General features: G+C 42.7%; 1 protein-coding gene across 1 annotated transcript in view; it reads left to right on the forward strand.

Moving 5' to 3' along the window:
• The first annotated feature begins 4,356 nt into the window (after positions 1-4,356).
• The window catches only part of INO80 (INO80 complex ATPase subunit), a 117,122-nt gene continuing 103,309 nt past the window's right edge, over positions 4,357-18,169 (forward strand). Inside the window, exon 1 of the mRNA XM_005284688.4 lies at positions 4,357-4,598. The gene's annotated coding sequence lies outside the window, so the exon portion shown is untranslated. The remainder of the gene's footprint in view (positions 4,599-18,169) is intronic.

Raw genomic sequence — 18,169 nt, forward strand, 5'->3', positions numbered from 1 at the left:
GTGGTAAATATTATCCCTATTTTAATAACAGGGAAGCTAAAGCGCAGAGAGGCCAAGAGGCTTCCCCAAAACTAGATAGGGAGTTAGGTATGGAACTCTGCGGGAGATATACCATTCTTGAGACACAGCTCTTGAGGCATTTACAAGTGCCTCAGTGGTTTATAATATCACTTGGCTGCAGCCCTCACCACCTGCGATTTTTAAGAAGATAAATTTAAATAGCAAAGTATCTTTGTTGAAGGTTAGCACAAATCCTTGGCTTGGGCCTTTCTAAGTAGTAGGGCCATATATTAAAGATAAAAGAAGCATGTTATAGAAACTGATAGATGCACTCTATAACAAAGTCACAAATAAAATTGTTTCTTAAGTTACATTCAATTCATGTTTATTTGGTCTGCTTAATACTTAGTATAAGATACTTTTTAAAACTAAATACATCAAAAACCTGTAAGGAGTTCAGTATCATGGCAACAAGCCTAGTATAAAAATGTAGAATGCAGTTTGTGATCCCTCTGTGGACTTATTTGAGATCATGGCAACCATGAATTAATTAGAAAATCCTAAAATAATGTGACTACTGCAGCTGTTGATCACTCTTGTGTACAGAATATTTTGAATGTGGTCTGTACACATTTTAGCATAGCCTGCATTCTTCCTGCTCAAAATCCTGGAATTGTTTACTAGTCTCTTCAGGACATCCTTTGGCTCTGATGATGACAATTCCTGAAGCAACCAATCTTTCCTGAAGCAGTTGAGTGGCCCACTTGTGAGACCTGATCCTTCATTTTGGCATACAGTAAGGAAGGACTGAAGGAGGTGTAGAATGGATGGAAAAGGAGTACAGGGAATATGTATTGCAGATATGATTAGTTGGAAGTAGGCCCACAACAAGGTAGTAGTACAGTTCGCCTGCTTTCTTCTGAAAAGGCACTACAATGTGTGCTTGCTGTGGTGCAGAGACCATCCCTGCTTCTGAGTAGCAGTAACAAAAGAGCTCAGCTGCAGTGTCTTGTCCAGGGATTCTAGAAATCCATTTGCCACAGAAAAATGCAGGATTTGCATTTTTACAGAGAATCTTTAGTTTTTACATTTTGTGAACAAATAAAAACATATTAGCTATTAACAGAATTTTACTGAAAGTACTGGTGTCACTTACGCAATGCACACAACCTTCCCCCTTTGTGGTTGATTTTTGAATGAGCTTTAAATGTACATAGATAAACATACTCCAATAAAGTGCTTCTGGTGTATAGAGGTTACTCAATGGGGTGTAGGAGTTCGTGTTTTAATGCATCTCAAATTTCACTTCAGCCTCCAGACATAATGAAAGTTATGGAAAGATGCCGAAAACTTTAAAGATCACCCTAAACATTGTGTCACTGAGTTTGGCAAGGACAAATTTCACATTGATAGTAATATGCTATTCTCTACTGTATGCAGCAAGGCTGTAATTTATATTTGAAGGCGACACTTGTAGAACACACGGAAAGCATTAAACATAAACTGAATTAAAAGAAATGAAAACAAAACACAAACAGCATGGCCATTGACAACAGTAAAGAAACAATGCACTGTGACTGGATCATTCTATTAATTGTATTTTATTATGATCATTGGCACTGGTAGGTTTTGAACTAGCTTAAAAATTGGAAATATATTAATAAAACATTGTGTCAAATTGATACCTATGTATATTGTGACTAGAGAAACTAAAGTTCAGCATTTCATTTTAATTGTAGAAAAATGCAGAGTTGTATGTTTTTTTTATCAGAGAATTTTGGGGGTTTTATCACAGAAAACTAGGATCCCTGCTTAAGTCCCACTGCTGCTCCCCCAACTTGTCACCTGGCTCTTCCTACTATCCATCTTGCCTCACACCTTCATCAGCCACACAAGCAAACTAAGGCTAGGGAAAAACCCTCTGAGTGCTGCCTGCTGCATACCAGGGATAAGAATTTACAACCCTTTCCCATACTTGGTCAGGGGAAGATATGATCTCTTGAGATGTCCTCCCTCCATTGTAGCAAGAGAACAAAGAATGCTGAAGGAAGAATCTCCCTCCCAACTAAGGGAGGTGAAGAGCAACACCCTTGTCCCTTCTAGAGCATGATAAAGGACTCTGGCCAGCATTCCTTCATCTCAGTGCATGGCTTCTGGTGCTGACAAACCCTTGGAGGTTTTTAAGGTCAGGCTTGACAAAGCCCTGGCTGGGATGATTTAGTTGGGAATTGGTCCTGCTTTGAGCAGGGGGTTGGACTAGATGACCTCCTGAGATCCCTTCCAACCCTGATATTCTATGATTCTATGACACCCCTCTGACCTCATATACACAGAAAGTTTTACTAGTTATACTGGGATAGTTGTGTAGACACTTATTCTGGTACAAAAGGAGCTTTTCATTTTAGTTTAAACCCTTTCCCATGCAACATGCTGAACTGGGAAAGAAACCCTCATATCAGAATAAGTGTGTCCACAGGGTGGGGGTTATACCAGTACCTGTACAACTATATTGGTATAACTGGTAAAACTGTCTTGTGTAAAAAAGCCTAAATATCTCCTCCATTCCCTACTGAGAGTGGGCTGAGGAATACGGAAGTGGATTTGGAAAGGATGAATAATTAATTATGTGTAATTGGGAGTAGGCAGATTTAGTGGATTGATACAGAAGTAACAAGATCAAAGGTGAAAATGAGAGGTTGAGGGGATTGATAAAAAGTGAGAGATTTGGGATGAGATGTGTCAGAGTAAATAACAAAATAGAAACTGTACCAGAGTCCACATGACTTCCTAGAACTAGCTAATCACTGGTAACCATTCATACCAAGCCAAAGCCATAACAGAAAGTGAATTAATCAAAACAGGGTTGTAAATGCTTGCAATTTTTCCCCAGAGGATAAAATTGTGGCATAATCATGTGACAGTATTGGTCCTTATAGATATTTGGGGACTGTTTTAAAGTACAGTTCTACTGGGGAGGTTTAAAAACAAAACCAAGTGTAAAAAAGGCTGACACCAAGCTCCTAGCTATGTATCTCAAAATGTATCACAATACATTTCTAGGAGACTGGATGACTCAAGGGATTAGTAACAAGATATACAATCTTGAACTTCTAGTCTAGAGTTCATATCCAGTTCTGATAGTTGTGAATTAAACTACTTGATGGGTTTTGATAGTTTATGCATGATCAGCGATGGTCTCAGTCCAGGTCTCCATAGCCAAATGTCTACACTGCAATACACCCCCATTAGCATGTGTACTGGTTGCTTCAGTAGCAGAGGTCAAGGATTGAATGGGCCTGAAGACTGAGCTGCTTCTCAACTTGGTGGTGATCCCTCTGAATTGACACTGGTGAGAAAACATGGAGAAACCATTCTTCATGGCACAGATTGTCTCTTTACTGTATTTATATATTACCCAGCACAATGGGGCACCAGATCAGGCTTTTGAGTGCTTTCAAAATATAGTCTCTACTACTACTAATTCTCCACAGCTGTCAGGTTAGCAACTTGCCCTGGCACATTGGTGTACATCTTGCAACTCTCAGTCCTGCCCATTGTGGTCTTATTCATCAGGGAAATCCTGTGCCTAGGTAAGGATGTGCGTATCTCTTGCATGCAGAAGGGCCCCACTCTGTGCCACCCCCAGGAAGAGATGAGGATGGAGGAAGGTGCAGTTGCAGGGCGGGGGAGGGGGATCAGCAGTCCCTTAATCCTGCTAATCATTACTACCCGCCAGATGTGAGGGTGAAACAGATGGGCTACTACAACTGCCCCTTGGCCACTTGCTCGTGGCCCTGTCATAGTGGGAGGTGCTAGCAGGTGGCTGCTGCCTGTGCCTTGGGGCACCCTTGGCAGACGTAGATGTCTCACAGAGGCCTGGCTCCTAGGTCCTGCGGCGACCTGCTAGCGGGGCTTCCCCTCTAGGTCCCTCACCTGCTACACGCGCAGCCACCCAACCTGGCCAGCCACAAGCACACTCCCACCCGACTCTCAGACTCCGCCCCCTCCTGATCCTAACCATCGCGAGGGTTTTCTCCTCCCTCACGCGAGATTTGCTGTCTCACTCTGGCCACCTTGGCCGAATCCCTTCGGCAATTTTCGTCATTGCCAGGCTCTACCAATCGGCCATAGGAGCGCATCGATGAGCGTGGGCCCCGCGCGACAAATGTTGGGGGGGCGGCCCCGGGGTGTGGACGCGGGGGCTGTGCGGCAATCGCGGCCATACGCGCGGGGCGGCGGTTGCGGGGTGGGGTTCGGGGTAACGGGTGGGCGTGCGGGGCTCGATTGTTTAGGCCTGGCCATGGCGTCTCTCCTCCCCCCCGCCATGGCTCCCCGTGTCCCTGCTCCTCTCCTCTCAGTGAGCGAAAGTGGCCGCCGCCGCCGTCCCAGCGCCCGCAGCCGCCGCCTCCTCCTCCTCAGTAGCAGCGCGGCCGCCATCTTGGCGAGGCAGGAGCCGAGAGGGCCTCGCGGCAGGAGACAGGCTGAGCCAGCCCAGGCAGCGCAGGGCGAGAGGCCGGGTGGAGAGAGCGGGGGAGCCAGCCCAGGAGACACCCCCAGCCCCCCGCCGCTCCCGCGCCGCAGCCGGGCCCGCCACCCAGGTGAGCTACAGCGGCGGCCGGGCAAGGGCACGCTCGGCCGGGGCGGAGAGGGCCTACAGGCGGCGGCAAGGCCCGGCCAGGCCGCAGCTTCTCCCCCCCCTGCTAAGCAGTGGCCGCAGCAGCCGGGTCTCTTCTTAAAGGGGCAGGTCTCTTCCCTCCCTCCCCGGGGACACACCCCAATATCAGCGCGGGGGGAGGGGCCCCCGGGCACGGTTGACTCTGGAGAGTCCCCCCCTGCCCCCGGAGGAGCTGCCCCCGAGCGGGGGGAGGGGCGTGTGCGCTGGTCTGGGCTGTGGAGCTAGCCGGGGCGATGTGTCCCAGCTGTACCTGTAAGGCCCACGTGCCTGGCGCTGCACGACGCCGCAGCCCGGTACGAGGTGTAGTCACACCTGTCATGCACACTCGTAACCGTGTCACTCGGGGGGGAGACAGCCGGCTCTGTGGGTCGTGCTAGTATCTGGAGCACACGTGCAATAATACTGATACTTGCTGTTGCCTAGCGGAGGGAGTCAGGGTGTGTGGCACACCTAGGGTGACCAGATGTCCCGATTTTATAGGGACAGTCCCGATTTTGAGGTCTTTTTCTTATATAGCCTCCTATTACCCCTCACCCCTTGTCCCGATTTTTCACACTTGCTGTCTGGTCACCCTAAGTACCTGTACCTCGTACATATCTCCAGTATTGTCTCATGAAAGTCATAGTCAGGACCATCTGTCCTAATGGCACTTGTAGCACCGAGATGCAATAATGTTGCTCAAAAGCAAGGGTGGGGGGCTGTTTTATATCTGTACCTATACGCTCAAGCAATAAGATTGCACAATGGTGCTTGCTGTTGCATGGCTAAAAGAGCTAGGACAAGTCCTATCTATACTTGTAACACACATTACCAGCAAAGTGGCACAGTGACGTTTGCTGTTGCACAAGCTGATGCTTCTATATATACAGTTGTGTATGCAGATAGAAAACAGTATAGTTAAAATAAAGACAGGATAAATATTTATATCCTGAGTTTAGTCACTCATAACTTTTCCTGAAATCTTACTGTTAGGACAGTAGATGCAGAAGGGGATTAAGCTTGTGTGTTCGGTTAATGATCTCCACTAAACAAGTATTTATGATTTGATATTTATAATTATGGTTGGTGAAAACTTCTCTACTGCTCTTCTGGACTATAGGGTGCAAAATAAATCCATCCCAAACACACAGCTCCATAGAGACAGAGCCACAACTGTCAGACTAAATATAATCCACCAAACACCAACTGAGCAATGTTCAATTCATTCACCCGCACACTGTAGCTACTTTCGTCATGGGCAGCAAGGGGGAGCTGTAACTGTCCTTATGGCATCACAGATGTGAATCATATTTGTACATTTTGCATGTCATCAAGTAATCTTTCATTTATCATTCAGATGTCAAATTTCAGTACTCTTTTATTTTAGATCTTAGATACTTGTTCTTGTGTCTCGGAGGAGTATGGGGTGTTTGGCAAGATGTGCATATTGAAATGTATATATGCATTTTATTTTACTGTGCAGTTGAATCAAGTTTCACCAAATTTAGTCAGATCATCAGATCTGAGTATTCCAGATTCCGTATCTTAAGAGTTAAAGGATTCTGAGATGTTTGTAAAATCAGCTTTACCTTGGCTCCCACAATGTCCTGTACTGGGCAGTGGTTACTATGAATTTTCTGTATAATTTAAATATGTGATGTAGTTCTTAAAATACTAATCCTGCAATGAGCTTCATGTAGATGGGTCCCTGCACTTATGTGTTGGGTGGGCACAGAGATTGGCTTATGAGGTGCTCATTGCATAATTAGAGTCTTCGTTGATTAAAAGGTAACACTTTAAGTTAAAATAAAATAAAGTTAAATATTTTGCTTATGCAGGTAAGTGCACAAGTCAGAAAATGTTGAATGAAGGCTCAGTGATCAAACTTAATTCTGCCTCCTTGCAAGAGTACATTACCATACAATCTCTATGTGATTGTATAATATTTCTCAATAATACTCCAATTTTTACTTTATCTTACTAATATGGTCCCATATATAGTAAATTTTCATATCAGTTATGCCATTTTTCCCTTACATGCACATGGATATGTGAATAATGCTGTATTATTTTATAATAAAACTTGTTATTTATGGGTATACTGTTTAAACATTACTGTCGTGTGGTTGTACATCCACCAACATTAAATATGTTTTTTCTTTACTTTAGTTGATGCAGTAATGAATTCTTTATGTGCTAATGTAGTGGTTCACAAATGAATTTTTATTGTGGACAAACATAGCGACACAGCAAATTCATTGTGGCTGCAGTTTTGGCAGTTAAAATATTATACTAATGACAGTTTAGTCACGTGATTATTTGGAAGTGTCTTGTAAATAAAATAATAAATCAAGTGTAAAGAATAATATGTACTATGAATACCACAAATGTTACATGGGTTTTTACTAACTATAAACATTTAAAAAAATTGTAACAAAATTCTCATACTTCTTTTTGTAGCAGAGTAGTTGTAAATGTCAATGAACTTTTGTTTATTTCAAAAGGTTCTTGAAAAGGAATTGTTCAGTGTTTCTCTCTTCCAGTAGTGATGGCCACACATGAAGTCCCTGATGCCTGCATGCGGTCATGTGCTGCACTTTAGAACCGCTGTTCTAATGTATTCTTCATAAATAAGGCTGTGATTTAGTCATAGCGGTCATGGAAGTCACAGATTCCGTGACTTCCAAAAACCTCCGTGACTTCAGCCAGCCCTGGCTGGGAGCTGCAGGATCCCCTGCTGGCAGGTGGACCTCCTGCAGCTCCAGGCCGTCGCAGGTGGCAGGGGGAACACCCGCTGCTCCTGGCCGCCACAGGCGGTGGGATGATCCCCATTGTTCTCTGGGCGGCCCGGCTCCATGGCGACAGGAGGGAGCTCACCGCTCAGGCAGGAGGAACCCCCCGGGCTCTGTGGCGGCAGGGGGAACCCCTGGAGTTTGGAGCCGTCAGCGAAGGGGGACCCTGGAGCTCCCAGCCCACCCGCAGCTGCCCAGGCTCCTTATTTTATAATGGATATTTTTAGTAAAAGTCAGGGACTGGTCACAGGCTTCTGTAAATTTTTCATTATTGCCCGTGACCTGTCTCTGACTTTTACTAAACATACCATGACAAAATCTTAGCCTTATTCATTAACAATATCTTGAAACTAAAAATGTTCTCGGATCGATATGTAATGAAAAAACAAGAAATGGACTGCAATGTGAGGTTGTTCTCAAGATTTATAGAAAGGTTTTCTTTAACTCACTTTTTGCCAATCTGTTCCCTGTGTCTCATTTATGTTTGCAAGGCAGTATTTTAACATTGTCTAGTGATTGGGGGAACAAGTTCTTACTCACTTGGTTATAATGTATAAATTCTATACCAAGCATACAGCCTGACAAGCCTGTGTGCTGGAAATCTCCTTAGGGACTGTCAGAAGAAAGATCTTCTCTCCTCTAATGTTCCACAGCCAATATTCCAACCTGGGGTTGAAAAAACTCCATGCCAATTGTACCCCAGCTATGCCGGGGGAAAGGCTGGTGTACCAGGTCAGCAACAGATGTCCTGAATTACCCTCAACATGCTACTTAATTCTCACTGTGTGGCAAGTGCATGTGACGCCCCTGTAGACAGGTGCTTCAAGAGGCACAGAATGTGTGTAAGCCTTTGTGCAGGGGCTCCAGAAATCCAGTCCCCTGCCCCTCTAGAGCTGGATTTGCTCCTAATTGAACAGGTATATAGTCAATCACATTGCTTGATTTCTCCAAGTCACTTTTCTAATCTGTAGTTTACATTGTTAAAGGTGGCATCTGTGTTGCTGGAAGTAGTGTCAGACTATTCTGTTTATTGGCTATATACATTGGCCATAATACATACGTATTAAGGTTTTCTCTTCTCCACTTGTGTATATGTTTCCAGTAAAACTGTCATACATGTTTATAATTCCTTTTCCTACCCTGATTGGGATATTTGGATGCAATAATAATGAACCGTTGTGTACCTGGCTGTTTGATTAGTTAATATCAATCTGTAGCTGTATAATAGATACTACATTCAAAATAGCTAACAGAATTTAATTGATCTTCATCCAACTTAATTACCTTCTTGAAAAAAAATGTAACAAAAGTAATGTAGCAAAAGGAAATGTACTATAGAAAGATAATAGTATAAATTCAGATATTAGGGCCATCAATTAGAGAAGGCAAAGAAATGATCTCTCTCTTTTTTTAAATTCTAAATTGAAAAGGGGCGCATATGTTTTTTTGTGGGTTTTTTGTTTGTTTTTTTCCAGGTGTATGTATGAAGGTAGTCAAAGTAATTTGTATTTATTCAGGGTCAACATTAATGGGGACTGAAATTTATAGGTTCATAAAATTAAATTTTCTTTGCCTGCCTGCAATCTTTTGCTAATAAATGTACTCGCTCGTTACTCTGAAGTTATATTGGGAAATATTTCCCCAGAAAAAAAGAATAAATGGGGCCTACCCTTGGTTTACTAAGGCCTAGTGTATGCTATGAGGTACTCCTGGGGGGAATTCTGTGCCAAAAAAATAAAAATTCTGTGCACAGTATTTTAAAATTCTGTAAATTTTGTCAAAATAACACATATAATCACACCAGTTTCAGTTATTTTGATAATTGTTTCAAAATACCTGTCAGCGAGTATGTCTGTAATACAGGGTGGAAAAAGATTCAGGAATTTTTTTTTGACAAATAGATTCCTTACTAGACAAATCAGTACAGAACTTTGAGTAATTCATATAAATTACACTGCAGAAACATATTTCTTGCACCCCTCAGAAGCAGTGCAAAGGCATGGGGTGTCGGGGGTAATGGAGGAGCTGAGGGAGAGGGAAGGAGCCTGGGAGTGAACCTGGAGGGAGTTGGGGGTGGGTGGTGGGAGAATTATCAGTCTTTTTTGGGGGAGAGGGGGGATTGTTAGGGAGTTGGTGAGCCTCCCCCATGCAGGCCCTGGCTGACCGCTAGCCTCTCCCATTCAGTCAGGCACATCACCCCCCGGTCCCTGTGTGGCCCTGCAGTCCCCCTTCCATTTAGCCTCTGGCTTAATGCTGTCACTCCACTGGCTCCTGAGCCCTGCCCTGGTCTGTCCCCCCACTAGTCCTTCTGAACCCCAGTGACCCTCCCAGCAGCCCCATGTGCCCCACTCTGTCTTCCCCCACCATGTGCCTCCTAACCTGGGCTCTGTGGGCAGGGTGCTGTTATGAATGCAGCCAGCTGCTGGCTGTTCTGGTGCCACTGTGGCCTCTGGTGGGCGAAAGACAGAATACATTTTGGGCAGAATGTATTTTCTGCGCATAAAAAAAATTCTGCATGGGCGGTGCAGGAATTCCCCTCTGTGTATATGAGGGTTTACCTGAATGGGTATACTGGCAAACCCTCCTACTGTAGACATAACTTATAACTTAACTTAAAGCCCTCTTTTGCTGGTATATTTTTTTACTAGTTACCCAAGCAAATTAAGCTGTGCTGGCTAAAGCAGTCTAGTATAACTGAATCTGCATTAGGGCTTTTGCTGGTTTAAAAACACAGTAAAAGAAATTGCATCCTTAATCGGCATGATTTTTACTAGCAAAAGTTTCTAGTGTGGACATGGCCTTTAGCCATTTTGTGTATGTTTGCTTTTAAATTGGATGCTTACCTGGGGAACATTGTTGCTGTTGATGATATTTCTTGCACCATTCTGATGTAATGTTTTATATGTCACAATGGAGAATTTTCCTGGAAAAAGAAAAATGAAATGCATTTCTTAGAGAGCGGAGGGAAATACAATTTGTGTGGGATTCTTTGGCTGTGGATAAACTCTTGTAATGGCTCTTAGTTAGAATGCAAACCATGAAGGGTTGAATGAGGGGGGAAATAGTGACGAAAGTGTGAAAGAACTTTAGAGGCCTGATAGGTTGTGTTCTCATTGTTCTGGGTTCCATTCTTAGGCTTTGTCTATGAATGTTCTAGTGGCATGCCTATTTCAATTAGGGTATGACTCTTGTGGTTTTAAAAAAAAGGTTATACTGGGAAAAGCCCAATGTGGACACAATTATACTGGTATAAAGATACATTATACTGAACATAATAATGGTCATACTGGGTCAGACCAGAGGTCCATCTAGCCCAGGATACTGTCTTCTGACAGTGGCCAATGCCAGGTGCCCCAGAGGGAATGAACAGAAGAGGTAATCATCAAGAGATCCACCCCCTGTCGCTCATTCCCAGCTTCTGGCAAACAGAGGCTAGGGACACCATTCCTGCCCATCCTGGCTAATAGCCATTGATGGACCTATCCTCCATGAACGTAGTTAGTTTTTTTTAACCCTGTTATAGTCCTGGCTTTCACAACATCTTCTGGCAAAAAGTTCCACATGTTGACTGTGTGTTGTGTGAAGAAATACTTCCTTTTACTTGTTTTAAACCTGCTGCCTATTAATTTCATTTGGTGACCCCTAGTTTGTGTGTTATGAGGAGTAAATAACATTTCCTACTACTGGTATAGTTTATTTCACTTCTTGTCTGGGAATAACTTTGCCCAGTGTGGAGGATTGTACCATTTTCACTGTACAGTATAGTTTAAGTAATACAACTTACTACTGCAGACAGGGACTTAGTTCTGCTGTCTGCCTCTCTCTTTTCCTTCCCCCAGGCCAGCAGGGTTGTGCAAACATATCAGAGATGGCCTATTCTGCCTTGGAGGAGTTCCTTTTTTGTCATTAGCAGGGTGAAGTGATTCAAACAATAATTTTAATCACTTTAAAAAAATTGATTTGAAACAAACTGAAGCTTTGTAAAGCTAACATGAAAATGTGTGGTATTGCAACTTTAGATTTAAATTGATAGTGAACTAAATCAGTAAGGCCGTTTGGGGTTTGTTTTTTAAATGGCACAGCTGGTAGGGCATCCTATTTGAGTTCTATGAAACTATTAGGCAAAAAAGAAAATATTGAAAGTGAAGGCCCTGATCCTGCAACTTCTTAAGCAGATATGTAATTTTACTTGCATGAATAGTACTGTTGACTTCAGTGGACTACTCGTGCTCAAAACTAACATGTACATAAGTGTTTGCAGCATAAGGGGTGCAATTGTATTTTTATTCAACTTTTCTTTTAGTGGCATAAAGTCTTTGTCACTTCAAAACAAAAGTGGTTCAGTGTTAACAGAGGTTCAATATACACCTCTACCCCGATATAACATGAATTTGGATTTAACGCGGTAAAGCAGTGCTCCGGGGGGGTGGGGCTGCGCACTCCGGTGGATCAAAGCAAGTTCGATATAACGCGGTTCACCTGTAACGCGGTAAGATTTTTTGGCTCCCGAGAACAGCATTATATCGAGGTAGAGGTGTATTAGCAAAGTTATTGTGAACTTTTTTAAACACAGGCCAAAATTATCAAAATTGGACACCTAAGGTAAGACTCCATATTAAGGCATGTAAGGATGGATATTTAAAAGTACTTAAGTGACCTAAGAGCACAGGTCCCATTGACTTCAAACCGCCAATGCTGATGGAACATTTCAACTTTCTTGACTTGTGGAAGTATATCGGAACGTGATGTAGGTTGCAAATATACCTCAAGCTATTTGCTTTCAGCTTTGTGTTTGCATTTGTGTTCTCACAGTAAGGATGTTAGTGAGGCCCTGGACTTGTCATTTTCAGCACAGATGTATATTTTAAGTGTAAAACTTCTCAGTAGAAAATCCTTCTGCAAAAACTGAAATTCTACTAAGAATTGGAAAACTAATAAAAAAAAAAAAGTACAAAATATCCACTTTAGCAATCAGAGACTATAAATTGGGAAGAAAATAAAAATAATAAAAATGTTTGAAATAAAAATATATTTTGTTCCTTTTTTAAAAAAAATCATGATTTTGAATTCACCCTACTCAATAATTCTCTCCAGCTGATTAGAGGATAGTGTTGATGGTCTCCAAAGAAAGTCTAGTCGACCTTTCACCAGTGGGTTGGTAGGTTCACACTGTTTGGCCTCAGTATTAAATGCAAAAGAGGAGAAAACAGCAATCCTTTGGGCTTCAGCTAGGATGTAGAGGTTCTGAGGCATGCAAAAAAATGTAAGGCAAGGATCTTGAAAAAAATCCACTGTTGCAACCAGACATACATAAAAATTCTCTCTGTTTTTGAAGTGAAATATAATTTTTAAGTTGTGTGCATGTCATATATAGGGCTTCTGGTTTAAATGGACTTTTATTGTAAAAGCATGTTGAAATCAAGGTCAGCAATAGCCAGCAAATATTTGTTTAAGCTGGAAAACCCAGTGTTTTAAAGCTGATCTTTCTCTGTGCTTCTAGAAGGCAAGATGTTTGCTGTTGTTTAGTGGAAGTAAATGCCAAAACCTTGGAAGCCCTTAATATAAAACATAACTAGTTGCTTCCAAACATGTCTTTGGAGAGTTCTCCTCTAGTGCTGTTTGTTGACTGAATAGACATTGTAATAGGCAGATTTAAAAAAAAGCAAACAAAAACCCCACACCTAAATTATAGTTCAACTAAATAGTGATCTAAAAGCAGTGTCTGTGGGCAAGATACTTTAAAAAAAATAGCTTAAACCTCAAGTATTTCTCTGTGTCTTGATTAAGGTTAATCAAGGTTACTCCTACCCAGTTTGAAGGTGGTTAGAACTCTAAACCCAATGGCATAACTTCATGTTTGCCTTTAATAATTTAGAGGGTCACATAAGAACGGCCCTACTGGGTCAGACCAAAGGTTCATCTAGCCCAGTATCCTGTCTTCCAACAGTGGCCAATGCCAGGTGCCCCAGAGGGAATGAACAGAACAGGTAATCATCAAGTGATCCATCCCCTGTTACTCATTCCCAGTTTCTGGCAAACAGAGGCTAGGGGCACCATTGATGGACCTATCCTCCATGAATTTATCTAGTTCTTTTTTGAACCCTGTTATGGTCTTGTCCTTCACAACATCCTCTGGCAAGGAGTTCCACAGGTTGACTGTGCATTGTGTGAAGAAATACTTCCTTTTATTTGTTTTAAACCTGCTGCCTATTCATTTCATTTGGTGACCCCTAGTTCTTGTGTTATGAGAAGTAGTAAACAACACTTTCTTATTTACTTTCTCTACACCAGTCATGATTTTATAGATTTCAATCATATCTCCACTTAACTGTCTCTTTTCCAAGCTGAAAAGTCCCGGTCTTATTAATCTCTCCTCATATGGAAGCCATTCCATACCCCTAATCATTTTTGTTGCCCTTTTCTGAACCTTTTCCAATTCCAATATATCTTTTTTGAGATGGGGCGACCAAATCTGCACACAGTATTCAAGATGTGGGCATACCATGGATTTATATAGAGGCAACATGATATTTTCTGTCCTATTTTCTATCCTTTTCTTAATTATTCCCAGCATTCTGTTCGCTTTTTTAACTGCCGCTGCACATTGAGTGGATATTTTCAGAGAACTATCCACAATGACTCCAAGATCTCTTTCTTGAGTGGTAACAGCTAATTTAGACCCCATCATTTTATAAGTATAGTTGGGATTATGCTTTCCAGTGTGCATTACTTTGCATTTATCAACATTAATATGGTACAATCGGGTAGTCACTCTCTGAGCTCATGGTTGAATCTTTTTATTATCTTTATTTCAAATGCCAGTCTTCGGCACTCCAACAAAGCAAACCACAAAAATAACTTCCTGAACCATTGTGGAATAGTTTTTTTAGAACTAAGACAGACAACCTGCTAAATTTGATATTAAAACTTACTAAAGAGTTGGAACAAATCAGAAAGAAAGTCAAGATGGTGGAGCCTTTTACTCTGCAAAAACTAGCCATCAGGGCACCAGGGTAAATCACCCAAACTTTCCCACAGTAATCATAGAACTGGAAGAGGGACCTTGAGAGGTCAACTAGTCCAGTTCCCTGCACCCAAGGCAGGTCTAAGTATTATCTAGACCATCCCTGACAGGTGTTGGTCAGTAATGGATGGTAAGTTTTCAGAAATCAAAATATCTCTCCAATCCTCATTAGACCAACTAGCTCAGGGGTCTCAAACACGTGGCCCGGGCGCCGCATGCGGCCCACGGGGTTATTTTCTGTGGCCCGCTAGCTCCTCACGGCCCCCCCGCCCTCCCCCAATGTTTACCTAGAGCGGCTCCGGCTCAACGCACACCGGGGGCAGGGCAGGCTCCCTGCCCCTGCGCCGTTCCGGGAAGCGAACGGAACCTGGGGAAGGAGGGGCGCAGGGGTGTGTGTGGCTGTTGCTTCAGGCACCGCCCCCAGCAGCTCCCATTGGGTGGGAACCGCGGTCAATGGGAGCTGCTGGGGGCGATGCCTGAAGCAACAGCCACACACACCCCTGCGCCCCTCCTTCCCCAGATTCCGTCGGCTTCCCGGAGCGGAGTGGTGTGGGGGCAGGGCAGGTATGGAGCCTGCCCTGCCCCCAGTGCGCGTTGGGCCGGAGCCCATCCCCCAAACCTCTCCTGCAACTGAACCCCCTGCCGCACCCAGCACATACCCCAATCCCCTGCTGCCCCCCTCACCCTTCCTGCACCCCAACCCACTGCACTGAGCCCCCTGCTGCACCCTGACCCCTGCCGCACCCCTCACTCCTCCTACACCCCACACCCCAACTCCCTACCCTGAGCCCCCGCCACACCCCACACCCCTCCTGCCCCCCCTGGGGTTGGAATGGGGGCAGGGCCTCATAGAAGGGGTGGAGTGGGGGTGGGGCCGAGGATGGCGGGGGGGAGATGTCAGTAAATGCGGCCCTGGGGCCAATGTACTAGTCCTCATGTGGCCCTCGTGGTCATTTGAGTTTGAGGCCCCTGAACTAGCTGATGGAATAAATGGATTTCAGAATCCTCTAACAGCAGTGGAACAAATTGTATTGCCATCTGAAATAGCCCAAAAATAATAGATGGTTGTCTGTGGTTCCTTGAAAACAGTCACCTAGGTACTGATGTGGATGAGACTGAAGACATTTAAAAAAAAAAAGGAAAAGCACTCATATCTTGAATCTCCTGGAAGGAATGGAGAACCCTGATCAAACAAGCATTATTTCTTGATGGTTCAAAAAAACTACCAGGTTGACAAAAAGGACTAAGTCTAAAAATAAGGGCTCATCGGGTGCCAAGTGTGCAAGAAATGACTGCTACTCCCAACTTGCAACTATCTACCTACATAATTTTAAAGACATTTTATTTTCTCAAATGCCAAAAACTGTAATGTGCAAAGAGATTTCTCCATATTTGCAGTGACAGAGAACAGCAAGGAAACTATTCAGAGATGATGGTTTTAGATATGTATTACTTTGTATCCAGCAACCCCAAAGATCTTTAAAGGAACACAAATTTGCAAATTTCAGAGCTTCTACAGGGCTTTTTAAACAGGCTTAAGAAATATGTAACTCAGAGTGTTAAGGCACCTTTTTGTGAAAATTAATGCAGATATATACTTAAAATGGCAATATTATTTAGGTAAAAGATATTTCAATATTTTTACTTATTTCTGTGTTATGTTTATCTTTGATGATCCGTTAATAGGAAACATTTTAATACTTCTAATTGAGAGAAGTCTTTAATTTCCATGTAGCCTACAGACTGTACTAATTAAGGGGGCGTATATCTGTGATGCTTCCTGGGATACCCAGAGCTGAGTCAGCTTGTTACCACCTGCCTCCAGACTGGGGGAGTCTTGTCTGTACCCGCTAAGTATTAGTTTCCTAACACAACCACCCTCTTAGTCACTCAAGCACTCTCCTCTGGGCTGCATCAGACCTGTCTTTGTCTTGCTTGTGTATCTCAGTTCACCAGTTCTACCTTAGAGCTGTGGTCTCCAAAGTGGGGTGTGCAAGAGGATCCTTGGGGGTGCACGGCAGGAAGAGCGCTTTTTTTTTCACCTTTGGCAGTCCGGGCAGGCTTTTTTTTTTTTTTTTTTTGCTTCGGCGCAGCAGGGGATGCGTGCTCAAAATTTTTTTACTGATAGGGGTGTGTGATCAAAAAAGTTTGGAGACCACTGCCTTAGAGCACCACTCCTGTAATACACACAGTGCTTGACTTCAATTATAAAGCAAAAGGAAAGAATTTAAGATTATTTCTTTATTTAAGAAAGGTTGGAGATTCAAATAAAAACCAGTATGAGAGATGAGAACAAATGGTAACATATAAAACAACATCACAGCACACATTCTAAAGCCTAAACCTAACTAACAAGTTATCCTCCTGTGTAAAGAAGCTTATATCACCCAAAATTCTCTCCAGCGTTTTCCACCCATTTGGTCGAGACCCTTTCTCATAAAATCAAGCCTGTTGAGAGCTTGTCTTTTCAGACTGATGGACTACGTAGGGGTTCCTCTGTACTCCAGATATAGTTTCAAAAGTTAATTGTATTACTCCTAAACAGGGTAACACCTGCTGTTTACCTCTTCCTGTTAATTTCCTCTCTCTGAAGATTTCACCATCCTTCATTGGCATTCAGTTCAGATTTGTGAGTGGAGGTCCATTGTGAACCATATAATACTTAATTTATATGTAAGCAGACATACAGATAAACATTTTTTGTTTGAAAGAGAATCTGCCTTTTACATTTGCTTGTGCCCAGCCTAGACACAGATCTTAAGAACATACTTTTCAGTATTTATATATGTAAATGCTTATACAACAGCCATACATGCATTTTTGCAATGATTTTGATGACCTGAATGACACAATCTTTCAATAGAGACCTCACATGATACTCATTACAGAATTCATAGACTGTCAGGGTTGGAAGGGACCTCAGGAGGTCATCTAGTCCAACCCCTGCTCAAAGCAGGCCCAATCCCCAGACAGATTTTTGCACCAGATCCCTAAATGGCTCCCTCAAGAATTGAACTCACACCCCTGGGTTGAGCAGGCTAAATACCAAACCCAGGGGATTCCTGTTAACCTTATGCTAGTTGGCATCAAGAAGTCCTTGGGTCATAATATCAAGTATCATTCAGATACTTCTCTTATAGATTGTTCAGGGCAGCTTTTTCGGTATCCTTTTCTTATGGGTCTACTGCTGATCTTTACATCTGACTAAAACTGTGATATAGGAATGAATGAAGCTTACCGCTTTCACTAGCGGGCATATTTGACCCTATTAATATGTAATAACCAAATACAAAAATTAAAATGACATTCAGATTTTGCCATTGTTAACTTGTTTAACATTAAACACAATAAGCAAATTTTGTAGCACTTGCAAATCTCAGCCCTTTCCCCTCACTCTCCTTTCTTTTTACACCCAACTATATTTCTAAGAGGCAGAGATTTTAGGACATTATTTTATCACTGTCAATTAGTTGAGAACCACTTTGAGAGTATTGTGTAAGTTTAAAAAAAAAAAAAGTTCCATGATAAATTCAATGACTGGACCTTTGTTCTGTCTACAGTATGACTGTAAAAATGGTTTAATGAATTTGTCCTCAGCAGAGTTTTAGTATGTTTAAGAACATGTGTTAAATTCAGAAGTTTTATTTAGTTATTCAGATATTGATTACCCAGTATAACTGAATTAAGAAGGGTATTCTA

The sequence above is a fragment of the Chrysemys picta genome, chromosome 4, assembly GCF_011386835.1.
Source record: "Chrysemys picta bellii isolate R12L10 chromosome 4, ASM1138683v2, whole genome shotgun sequence".
Lineage (NCBI taxonomy): Eukaryota > Metazoa > Chordata > Testudines > Emydidae > Chrysemys > Chrysemys picta.